Consider the following 13,088-nt stretch of genomic DNA (forward strand, 5'->3'; position numbering starts at 1 on the left):
TCACTACTTTAGTTAATTAAGTACTTTATATAAAAGAATTATTTAATAAATTATCATGAAGAATTTAATGTGTACGATTCGCAAATCTGATTCACTAACATCGCATGCGGAGGAAGAATTTTTGCGGCTCCGAAAACTTTCACGTAGAAATTCTTTTTTCAGACATTTTCGCAAAATCTCCTCGTCACTATTCAGGAACCTCACTCGAGTTTCAAAGCTCAGTACGTGAGATTTTTTAACACAAATATCTACTAAGATAGCTATCTAGTCGATGTGTTTTTAATGACATATCGTGTCGATCTACTTTAAAACTGAAACTTTTCAAAGCGAGCTTTCGACTTGATACAATTAATCGATATTTTCTTGAGAGGGGAGGGCGAAGAGAAATTTGTTTTTTAAAATTATTATTGCTGTTCCAGAAAATATGTTAAAAAGAGAAGACCTATAAAAATATTATAGCGCGACGAAATGTTTTACGGAAGGGAATACATGGTCAGGTTTTCCGGAGTAATTTCCACAATTGTACAATATATACCATAATTGGTAGTCGCGTATTTTTGCTACCTCCGCCGTGCCGCATATTCCTATTATAAAATTGCAAAAGGCGCGAGTATTGCAGGAATATAAATTGTCCGTCATTATTTTTCACGTTTCATGTCTGATATAGCTGGAAGTGCTCGTGGCGCATTTCGACGCGACAACATTTATGATCTTTCGGCAAATATATACTCTCGATTGGATATTTCGGACGAAGTTATTCCACAGAGACGTTGCGCTACTTTATTGATGCGCGAGACAGCCGGCAATTGCTGTTTTTTATCTTATTATGAGTCGAGAAAAATTAATCATTATACACGAGGCAATCCTACATCGATGAGATTAACGACTTCTGCACACACACACATACCTAAACGAGCTCGCTGCCTGCAATCATCGAGGTTGGCAGAGGACACAAAAATGGCGGGCGAGACATTGTCGCACCAACACGACACATAATTTATGTACACCCCGTCGCGACGCTACGATAATGAAAGAGTCACGATGCGAGTTAATTAACTCGGCGAAACCGGAAAAAGGGACGCCGGAGTCGATTAGAGTTGGATATACTTTATCTGCTTACTTGAGCGCTCGTCTTTTTCTCCTCTTCTCCCTTATTTTATTGCGAACGAGACGCGTGAAAACTTTTTGATTTATACCGTGCAGCATTTGTTCGTATTTCTTAAAAAAGTTTTTCTTTCATAATGCAAAAGATATACATCAGCGCTTAAGTGCCGGTTTCGAACAGTTGCGTTAACGTAACGCGAATTGGTTTTTTCCGTTTCTTGTTAAATTTTAAATTACATTTTTCTCAGGCTGCGAAATATTTTTTTTTTATCTCCATTCCCAAAGCGCGGCTCGCGGTCGTACCATTTGTTCGCCGAAACGGATTCCTGCAGAGCGCTATTCCGGCTGAGTTAACAGAGACTTTGCACGAGCCACGAGCCTCGCAGTTTACGTGAGAGGCACTCCTTTGGAACACACACGCACTTCTCCAATTTCACTACTTGCGGATTGTGAATTCAGCTTAACTAACCTAACTCAATTTCTCTCAGTGCACTAGGTCATATCGGTAAATTGAAGTTACTTGTCTTTCCAACACTATGTCGCGTCTCTCAATTAGTCGTTGGCGCGCACAAGGAAGCCTCTGACCTTCTTTGGCGCACAAGCGCAAGACTTCCGGAAGAATCACAATGAGTTGCGGTAACATTCTATGGTTACTGTAAACTCCCCGGGAAAACTTTTTGGTCCGAGCCAGCAGTCTTGGAAATTGTAGCTCACACTATTAGAATGCGGAATGTATTTGAAACCACATAGTTGTATCTTTTTATTTCGAAATAGCGGTAAACGTCAATTAGAAGATTTTAATTTTTTCGCGCGTTCGCTTCTATCTTATCAATGGTACCAATAGCGAGGTTGAACATCCCGTATCGCGTGAACAAGAATAAGCAGGGGTGAAAGTTGTGATACAAAAACAATTTATTTTAGCCTGTAAGACGAAATGTAGATAAAGGCAATAGAAAGCTTTATAAGCTGAATAGGATTATGAATAATTAACAAACTGTCTTGGCCGTTATATAAATCACGTCTAATGGATTTTGTATAGCTTCCAATGCAATTGCCTTCCGCTCCTGAGAATCTCTCTCTCCGCGCTTACAAGCGCTACCTGGGTATATACCCACACAATCCCCTCGGTGAAAATTCCATCTCGCTCGAGGCATTGCTATTCCAGCGAACAAATTTCAGCGCCACAGCAATTAAATTCTAAGACGGTGGCGCTGATGAATCGAGCTTTTTTTAATTACAGGAAACGAGTGCGGAATAAATTCTAACGAAGCTCTGAGGCGCGTCTGACGCGCCCGCCCTCCTCGCGATAGTCGGGGTAACCGTCGTCGAGTCGATGGCGAAGGAGGTGGTTACACGGACGGAAATGTAGACGCATTCCAGACAGTGATTTTAACAGCGCCGTTTCGCGAAACATTAGGATTACTCGCGTAGCGCTGCGTCGCAGTTTAACGGCTTCCACGTTCGAAAGTAATTAGGTTAATTCCGCCAAAAGCCCGCGTGGCCGGAGGCCACGCCGAAATTATCAGCAGTTTTACTCGAGTTCAAGCGGAAAAATAAGATTAACTCGGAAACTACTCGGGAACAATGAACGAGAATCAAAATAAAGAAAAAGATTAACAATCCGCCAGCCGGCCAGGCGGACGCAATTAGCCGCCCTTTATCCATCGTCGCATCTGCATCCCGCGTTTTAGCAGTGCGATTCGCGCTCTCGCGTGAAATATGAAAATATTCACATGCGCCGAAACACTCCGATACCGCTTATACTTCCTGGTGGCTTTCGCGGCACTCTTTCCGAACACGTTTCGATCGGTTGAATTCCTGACACGGTTTTTATTCGGAGTACATTCCCATCGCGCTATTCGAATGGATTTTCACCGTGGCGGGACGACGTGGTACCGCCGCGTCGCCGCGCCGGAGAGGACGGAATTATCGATGTCACGAATGTACTCGTGCACGACAGCTACTTCCTGCTGGCGCATTACGGCCCGGTCACTGTTACTACGGCGCGGCGGCGCAAGTTTTTCAATTTCCAGGCCTCGAAACTCGAAAGCCGCCCGTTATCATCCGAAAGGCTGCGTGCCGTTCGCAAGAGGGGACACCCGGGGAAGGGCCACGTCACGCTAATCCAGGAGCCGTGCCCATGCAAGTGAGTGTAGCGACATCGTCTGTAATTAGTTTCGCCATTAAACGACTTTGAAGTTTGCCCCGGCGATAAGCGCGGCTTATTACATCGCGCCGGCACCTTCGCCATGTAATGCCTGAGACAAAAGCCCGGGCAAAATTCCGCTGATCGCTTCGTCGAAAACATTTATTGCCAGAGAAAATGCTATAAAATTGGGGCGATATTTAACGATAAGAATCGACCGAACGTGGACTTTTAATTATGGCGAATGATTACGCCGCGCGAGAATTTTCGTGACGCTTTCCCGCGGCTGTTTTTTCGCTACGCTATAGGCTTTGACAATTCGAAAATCATTGGCAACAAAACGCGACGATACGCTAGAGATAAGGAAATAAATTATTGTAAAGCAAATGGCATCGACAAATGATTGTTATTCGCTTATGAACCTTATACGGATCATATTATTGATACTGCGTACATATTAGTGGCGCGCATCTTTACATCGGTAAAACACGTCACGCTCTTCTACACAAAGTAAAATATAACTTTCGCTTCAGCGTATCTCCGATTCCCGGAATATACAACAATTCTCTGCTACGACACCGAGGCATCCTGTCTATTCGCTTAAGTTTGCCCCGAGCGAGCGCTACGACAAAATGCTCGAATAAGTATCTCGGTGCTCGTTGTAAATCTGATCACGATTTGTCTTGGTTGCGATGGTTACGTCGCGATGACGCACATCGAGGCGGACGCCGCGAAGACTATATTCGAGAAATTTATCCGGGAAAAGATTAAAATCTCGTCCACACGGAGGGACGAGAGATTAAAAAATTATTTTATTATTTTTCGCGACCAATCGATTCGAGAGCGAAACGCCGCGGACTACTAATGGAATGCAAACGTAACGAAAAGTAACATGCCAATACGTAGATATATTCGCATCAACGATAGTCACTGCGCGAAATTACTTCTTATGAAAAGTTGTTCGGCGAAGGCGCTCGCGGTGAGTCGGGGAAAATTGTCGGTTGGGCAAAAGAAGATTGCAACGAGACCGATAAAGTACGGTATGGGAGATGGTGGAAGCGCAAGCCGCGCGCGCGGCAGCAAGAAAAACAAGGACGAAGAAAAAGTAGATGATGAGTCAACTGAATAATATCGCGTCGGTCTGTGTATTTGGCTCGTCGAAAAGTTTTCGGAGTAGTCGGTCGCTTCGTTACGCGGCTCCACTTACGAGTAATTAGTCTAACAAGCATCGAGCCGAAGGCGAGGCTAGACTGGTAATTCAGTAAGGATTATATCCGATCGCGGATAATCGCGTGAACCCCTCTCGACGTTTCGATTACGCTTCGAGATCGATCGACGGATCGTATAGTCTCGAGGCTCGTATAATCTACGCCAAAACTAATGGGTGTTGTTTTTTTTTTCCGGGGGGAGGCAAAGCAGCTTGAAGGCATATATTCGGGAGTCTCGTTGGGTGATAAATTATCGCGCGATCATCGCTCGAAAATTTATTGCCGCGTTTCTCATCGCTCATACATCTGCAACAATGTGCCGGCTTATATTGGACGTACTTTACTGTAGAATTTTATTTTATCACCGGAAATATGCTTTCACTCCAAACACAAATAAAAATCAACATGAAGTCAAATGGATCACGTTGCTACGTAAACGTTTCGTTTTTATCGTACACCTGTATACGTTTGCATTCCATTACGCGCCGAGATCAACGTTACGCGAATTACATTGATATTCGATTTAACGCGCGCTTGAGAATGCGCGCATTGCAAATCAGATTCAGACGATTTATCTGATTCTTCACTGTCCAATTGTACAATGGAGGAAATATTGACTTTTCGGACTCTTCTCAGTCGACGATTCGTTGTTGGAGAACTCATTATGTGCTCACATTGTCGGTATATGGATATAATGCGGCAAAATACGGGACGTGCCGGCGGCAATTTGCAAAATTTATTTCACTGGCGAGCCAACCAACGACGGTGGCGAGATAGTGGCGAGAGGATCTGGGCGATTCTCCTCCTATCCATATGGCGATTGCTTCGTGGTGAGAGCTCACGTTGCCAAAAGCTATGTAATCTTCAAGCCACACTATTAGCGAGACGCGAACCACTATTGTGTGTGCGACATATTTTGTGGATTTAAAGTTTAAATATATTTCGCAAAATACCACGCGTAAATGACTTGCGCGGTCTAAGTAGCCTAATTTTTATTAAACTTTTAAAGTGAGTGAAAGTATCTAAGCGGTAATATGTAAAAAGCAAATTTTGTGAGCGTACAATGAATAAAATCGATCGTGGTGTAAATAGAGAGAAAACAAATAATTAATTAGAAGTTCTAATTAAGTAAATTTACGTTTGCAAAATTGCTCTTACAAATTTTCAGAAAATATAAACTGCTCTCCGTCTGTCGATCGTAGATCGGGCAGACACGCGTAAAGGTATGCTCTTCAGCGTTACAAAGAGATTGCGGCGAGAACCATGGTGCTGATATCTCGCTCGCCGCACATTCGGCACGCGAAAGCTTCTCCTCCTCGGCATTCTCTCAACAGCACTTTGCGTTGCACGCGGCTATGCCGAACGTGCAGCGCGAAACTTTACCTACGTCGGAGCGCATAAAGCGGTCGAACGAGAAACACGAAACGCCGAGTACACCGGCCACGTCGATCCGTGGCTCGTTGCTCTGAAGTCTCCGAGACGACTTAATAATCGGCCGGCGCGGACATCCACGGTCGAGAGGTCGATCGAGATGGCGTCCGATGGCGGGCCGGGATTATACCCCGGAGGGAAATCGCCGAGAAGGAATCAGCACGATCGCGGTGAACGACCTACATGGTACGTATATACGTACAATGCTACCGGAATCGTTCCGGATTACATTCGGAGATCGGCAATTTCGATTTCGGCGCGCCACCGACTACTCTCTTACATCGCGAGAGAATTCCGTCGTAGCGGCATCTCGATTCGCGCGACAGATTTCTTCGAGAGGCATAGGATGCAATTGTTTTCTGCTTTCAAAGGCGCACCTGGTACTGTTTCGCTGTGATTTTCTCGTTCTCCTTGTATGTTTCGAATAAAGATTTTTTTCTCGTAGTGTGTGAAAGAAAAGCTTTCGAAATTTACTAAACACGATTTTAGTGAGAGAAAATAAAATAGTGTTAACGTAGAACTACCAATATCTAGTTTTTGGATAATCTGTAATAATTTATAATATTTTTTCTTCAAATAAGTATGTTATTTTAAAATATAAAAATAACTTTCTCTAGGTTTCTTTAATTATTTCTGATTCACTTCTTCTGTAATAAATAAAGAGAGCAGATTATTATTTACTCAAACTTTTCTAGAATAAGTAGTAAACTTTTTAGCCTAGTACACGTATATTATATCATATAGCGCTTATCTTCAGCATAAAAGACGCACCTGCTTTCTTAACTTTCTTTAGCTACATCAATATATTAAGAAACTATGTCATTTATGAAATTATAATCTTTCCTTTACGCGTGCATTATACGGAGATTACAATACTTATTTCTTCGAGTTAACTTTTGAATAACAAAGCTAAAATAAAATAAAAACTATACTGATATTTCTGTAAGTTTCTATAGAAATTATGTATAATGGGACATTTATGAAAGCTTTTTGTTTTTTAGAGCTTATAAAAAATAACACTATTAATTTTCAAAATAAATCTCATTAATAATCTAGTTCCGTTATATTAAAATGTTCACAGAAAACTAATATAATATTAAATATAAAATTAATGTAATATTGCATTATTTATATTATTATTGCATTTAAGGTCGGACGTTCTCTCGTCCTTATACTAGAGAAAATCGATTTTCTTAGGATTTTTTTGAAACTGTAAATATACGTTAATTTAGGTGTGCTTTGTGCTTTATGCGTGGTATAAATTTCAGTACCTCTTCCGGTATAAAAAATCAAGTTATTGAGCCTCAAAATTTCAACTTTTACTAATGAAAAGGTTTTCCAGGCCTAACGGTAAGAGATACGAGGTTGGCCAAGAGGACCAAAGTTGCTCCTCTCGTCGAGTTCTATAAGGAAAAAATGCCAAAACTAAAAAAAATTAAATTAAACAAATTTTTTTTGAAACTTTGAGGCTCAGTATCTTTATTTCTTATACCGGAAGAGGTACTGAAATTTATACCACGCATAAAGCACACCTAAATTAACGTACATTCACAGTTTTAGGAAAATCCTCAGAAAATCGATTTTCTCTAGTATAAGGACGAGAGAACGTCCTTAAAAAACTTTACAGAATGTATGTTGTAGTTTTGTTACATATTATTTAATACATTATGCTGTATTTCTTTCACTTTTCAACATTCTTAATTGTACCAGTACAAATACCAAGATGTTATAATCGTGCAACAAGATCCACTGTTTCATCAGTTTCATGCGAAACTCTAGTTTATAGCGCGTACTTGTCACTTGATATTGTACCTTTGTCGTTCAAAATCAAGAGCGGATCAGATCTACTGTAAGGCAACACTGTTGTACGGAAGCAGATCTTGATTCAATCAGAAAAAATAGATATATGCATTTGCGCGTCTGTGAAACTGAGCGAACGAAGTTGGTCGATTGTCCGTCAAATTCTCTTGGCATTTAGGTAACGCAAAAAATAAAATTATTATGAGCCACTTCCACAAATATTGAATGTACATAAGTTAATTAAAATTTTAATGCAATTATTTCTTATTTAAGTTCTCGTCTCGCCGGTCTCGCGGAAAGAAGCAAATAACAAATTAAACCACGATTGACGTTAACCGACGTTAGTTGGAAATCACGGCGTCTGGTATGGCGGTAATATTATCCTGGTATCCTATCTGGTTGGTCAAAGCTCATCTCATAACACGACGGCTCATCTTGAGTAAACCGGCTTTTAATTCGCATGTTTTTCGCCGCCTGCCTGGGCGGCGGCTTATAACCGTGTAGCAGAGGGTGTAAAGCTGAGAACAATGGTGCCAGTCATATCATCCGCTTGGTATTCGTGGCACCTTCCACTCCCGAAGCACAAGGATAAGAGATGAAGAGATTTAACACGGAAATAAGACGATTACGGCTTAGCTTAACGCTGCTGCCGCTAAAATCTTACGCCTATCCCACCTCTCGCTTTGACTTTAAAACGATATCGGGAATAAAGAACGTGTTTTACTTTAACTCTTTGATCCTCTGAAATGGAATGTCTATTCGTCAAACGGAATTTAAATTGTTAAGTTCCTCGATATTTCGATCGCATTCCATTATCGTGAATAGGGAGAAAGATCTATTTATATGTACCTACAATGGGAATTGTGTACACTGCCAAGAATACACGAAATCAATAGCAGGAATAATCTCTTTCGCTCAAAACTGGTTACAATGCATCAATTGCATATGCATCAATAAACAAAGGCAAAGCGGTGACATGAGATACATCATCGTGAAATAATATAACCATGGGTTCGGAATTGTTTAAGTATCTTCGTAACTTTGTCGTACTTAATCTATACATACACATGCACCTCAGTCTCATTTCTTCCGCATTCGCCGGATGTAATTAGAGTCTCGTCCACAGAGAATCCTGCACTCCGTATCAACGAAAGCTCTACTTCTCACTTTTTTATCGATCACCTTCTCTCAACCCGCGTTTCTCACGAATCGCTGCATCCCCGAGGCGGTCTTATGGTCACCACGTTCCGCGAGATATTATTGGTTTGCATGGAGAAGAAAGAGAGAGAGAGAGAGAGAGAGAGAGAGAGAGAGAGAGAGTGTGTGTGTGTGTGTGTGTGTGTGTGTGTGTGTGTGTGTGTGTGTGTGTGTGTGTGTGTGTGTGTGTGTGTGTGTGTGTGGTGTGTATGTGTGAGAGAAAAAGAAAGAGAGATATATATACATAAAGAGAAAAAAAGATATCTATATATATATATAGGAGTAGGAGGGAGAGATGCAGAGAGACGGAGAGAGAGGTAGATTGAGAAGAGTGAGAGATAGACAGAGGAGAAGAGAGAGAGAGAGAGAGAGAGAGAGAGAGAGAGAGAGAGAGAGAGAACACAAGGCTAGACCGCTGTTCGATCGGATAAGTTTAGCAAGACCAATTGGAAAAGTCGGTCAAGTGCTCTCTCGTGCTGTCTGTATTTGCGGTCGCAAGGGAGGATCGTCATCGGGTGTCCAATAGGGTGATTCCCACGAGGAACCGCCGGTCAGCTGTGAGCTTATTATTTCTGATAATAACAGGTCAACCGATATATCGGAGGCGGACGGTTCGCGCGAGGGATTTCCGACGTGAATTCCCTCGTAGACATATAATCCGTTGGTCCGCGGCTTGATTGGACCGGCAGCATCGGTAGATCGCTCGATATATTTCTATTTAAATCCGCGTGATCGTTCCCGTCGGTTGGATAACGACGGAAAGAAATTCTCTCAGAAAGTATGTTATCCGTTGGAATCAATTTTAATCACAGTTCTGTCGCCCGAATCTATTTACTTGGAGGATTGATTGCAATTTATAAAAAGAAAAAAGAATGTGCACGTATGCTGTAACGTGTATGCAAAATATGATCGATGATAACGAGAATTATACATGATAAATGTCAATATGTTGCAACTGTAAAATGATTACAGATCTCTCTCAATTGTAACATTAAAAATTAATGCTTGCTCATTAGATTATCGTTCGTTATATGTGACGCTTGATTTATTTGAAAGTTTTCAAAATAATATCTATTCATATAAAAATAAATAATATTTATATCATTAAATTTTTTTTCAGGATTGTATATCCTTGATCTTTATTTCAGAAAGGCTAAGCATCTCTCCATTTGTGTAATAAGGTTGATATAATTTATTAAAGAGAGGCAAAGACGTGCAAATAAGTTTCTATTCATGATATCACGATAAATTAATGCGTTTCCATTAGTCCCAGAAACCGTGTTTTAGCTCGGCAATGTCCATGGAGCATCCGCGAAACGGGAAAACGCTGAAAGAATTTCTCTCCGGTTCCGTCGCTCTGGTCGACTCTTTTCGCTCCAGCAAAGAACTTCCGTAATTCGCTTACGCATTCGCAGTGGACTTATCTTTGCCTCCGTTTTGCACGCTTTCCCGGGGTTTATCCGACCAGAAATCTCAGCAAGGGTGAACGAAAGGAAAGAAAAAGTACGGATAGCACACAGAGAAGATGAGGAAGAGATTGTTAATTGGCTTCTCAGATTCTCCCTCGTATACGACATAGGTACCGTTGTTTCAGCTTTCCACTATTCGTCTTTGCACCATGTTCGGATATACTGCTTTCTTACTATCGCTCATTCTTATCTTTTATTTGAATCGCAATCGTTAAATCACGTTTGACCCATAAAACTGCACCTTCATATTGAAATAAGAGCAAGGATTTACTTGTTCCCATTTATAAAGAGCTTGAGTTTATATACTTATAGTGAATGGATTTAAATAAGAGAAGATGAGTATTGTGTGCATTTTACTAACGGTATAGTTATATTCTAAAAGTCCTATAACCGGAGTCACGTGATATATCTTATTTCTTGCTGCGTACAAAGTATTTGAAATCGAGAGGTAAATAATGAGCACGATTTATCTGCGCTGCATTTGTCACGTCGCAAAATCCAGTCACGGATATTGGAAAAACATTCGGAACCGGCGAAGATGCCGCCAATAAGATCGATAAAACTTGAGATGCGGTAACGACGTGAGAAATCTAGGTAAAAAAGCGTAGCGCGGCTACGACATTTGCGTTTCTCGTAAAATTGGCGATGGTTGTGGTGACGGTGGAGGTGGTGGTGGTAGTAGTGGTGGTAGAATAGTTTGAGGGGGTTTTTAGTATTTCCTCATTTTCTGAAAGGCACTTCTGTCCTCTTGGAAAATGCGAGACTTACCCGGATTAATGCACGGTAATCGCACGGCAGCTGACGAAGGCTCCACAAGTCTGACCCCACATCGTCATGAATGATTCAGTGAGCGGACGTAGTAGCGGAGGGTCATTATCGTTATAAAGGGGAATGAATTTTACACGAAACACCGTAGACGTTGCGCAATAACGCGTGATGACATTCATCGCCAGGGAATAAGCTTCGTCGCGCGCCAATGGAAAAAGCTTGGATTAATAAATAACGAGAGTAAATCATTCCGATATTATCAAACTATGTTTATTACGCGACACGGGGGTAGAAAAATTTGACATGTATGAAGAATTTGTATGTACATATTATTCGGAACTATATCCAAAATTACATTTGTCTAGAACTAATTAGAAAACTGGGTTTATATTCATATATTGAAAATAAATGAATTATCTAGCATATTTAATTTTTAATAAATACCTATTTGCATAATCAAGTCAATCTCTTTTCGTTGCGAAGAGAGATTCAATTTTCTTTCGCATAATTAATAATTCGTATTTCAGAAGTAACTGTCGTTCTCCAATTCTAAATCAGTGCGAAATCGAAACGATTATGGAGCGGATATATGAAAAATAGCGCGATCCGGGTTATGAACTTTTGTCCCTCTTATTTCCAGGCGCTTAAAAGCACCTTCCGTTCTCCCTTTATGAAATTCATGTTATAAGTTTCTCAAGTGAGTTGATTGGATTGGCTCGTGCGGCCGCGTGGTGTAACCCCCATTTTGTGGACGCGAAAGCCGATTGAGATTCCATAGAGCGCTATGCGAGATATGGACGCCATAGCTTAGATTTCGATTTTGACGAAGCTTTACGCGAGCGCCGAATGGTACCAATTTTCGCGGGCCTCGTGAAACTCCCGATGTACAGGACGGATGAAACTTTATGAAATTCATGAGGGACGTCGGTGCACTTACCGACAGCCGAAGTAGCTCGGCACGAATATTTCCTGGAAATCGTCGCCGCAGGGAGTAAGAAACTTTTCATGGATTTTTATATAAACTTCGGATCTTTGATTCTGCCCATAAAATTTTCAACTGCGAATGAGCGACGGTATCGGGAGCTGAATATCTTCAAATCGTTTCCTGAATTTGTATATAGTTCGCATCTTGGATGCTAATCGACGAAGCAACTCGTCCATTTAAACTTATTTTGCACCGCGTTTTGCATATTGTTAAATTTTTATGTGATAAATTTGAAATTATATAAATGACCCACCGAACGTGATAACTTCCGCAAGAGCTGAATCCTTTACTGCATCTTCGGCGTGCGTCATTAATTCTGTAAGCATATAATTACATTATATGTAACGATATGATAATAAGTTAGATGCTTATCGTAAAAAAATGCGAGCTTATTCATTTTAAGTTAATTTTGCTAAATACAATTTTATATTCTTTTATAATCTTTTATATTCTTTTTATTAACACGATTGCATCTTAAATAACGATCGATGATTCGAAGGAAAGACTATGGTCGGGGCACATTCACAGCTTTAGAAACTTTAGTATATGACGAAGTACTTGAAAACTAAGAATGACCAGCAGTAAGAAGTTTTATCCACAGGACACGGTTAAAACGAAGAGGAAGTGAGTTTGCGGTACGAGTGCGAACTGCGACCGCACGGCGAGGATATCCTCGTAAGCGATCGCGAGACTATCGCGAGAGAAAAAGGTGTCGGGAGGATGCGCAATGCGCATTGATTTCAGATGAAAGGCGAGCGACGACGGTGATGGTGCGTTTCCATATGTATTCCTACATTTCAAAGTGGTCGGGCCAGTCGATACCCTTCTTTATCATTTTTATGGTCGAGTAGAAGGCCGTGGCGGAAACGTCCGCATATTTATCCGCCGGTGCGGTGGCAATAAAACACAGGCCTGCGCGGCATATCCGGCTGTCGTGTCGGTGTTTTCCCGGCGGCGTATAATATCTCGCTCAGAAATTT

At 41.2% G+C, this 13,088-nt stretch overlaps 1 protein-coding gene across 2 annotated transcripts in view; it reads right to left on the reverse strand.

Moving 5' to 3' along the window:
- Ddr (discoidin domain-containing receptor 2) overlaps window positions 1–13,088 on the reverse strand; it is a 195,130-nt gene that overhangs the window by 127,951 nt on the left and 54,091 nt on the right. Inside the window, exon 2 of one of the 2 annotated variants that reach the window (XM_077404426.1) lies at window positions 12,362–12,424. The exons of the other annotated variant lie outside the window; for it this stretch is intronic. The gene's annotated coding sequence lies outside the window, so the exon portion shown is untranslated. The remainder of the gene's footprint in view (window positions 1–12,361; window positions 12,425–13,088) is intronic. 2 annotated transcript variants of the gene reach the window in all.

Source organism: Temnothorax americanus, unplaced genomic scaffold, assembly GCF_048541705.1.
Source record: "Temnothorax americanus isolate GAGA-0224 unplaced genomic scaffold, ASM4854170v1 Scaffold19, whole genome shotgun sequence".
NCBI lineage: Eukaryota > Metazoa > Arthropoda > Insecta > Hymenoptera > Formicidae > Temnothorax > Temnothorax americanus.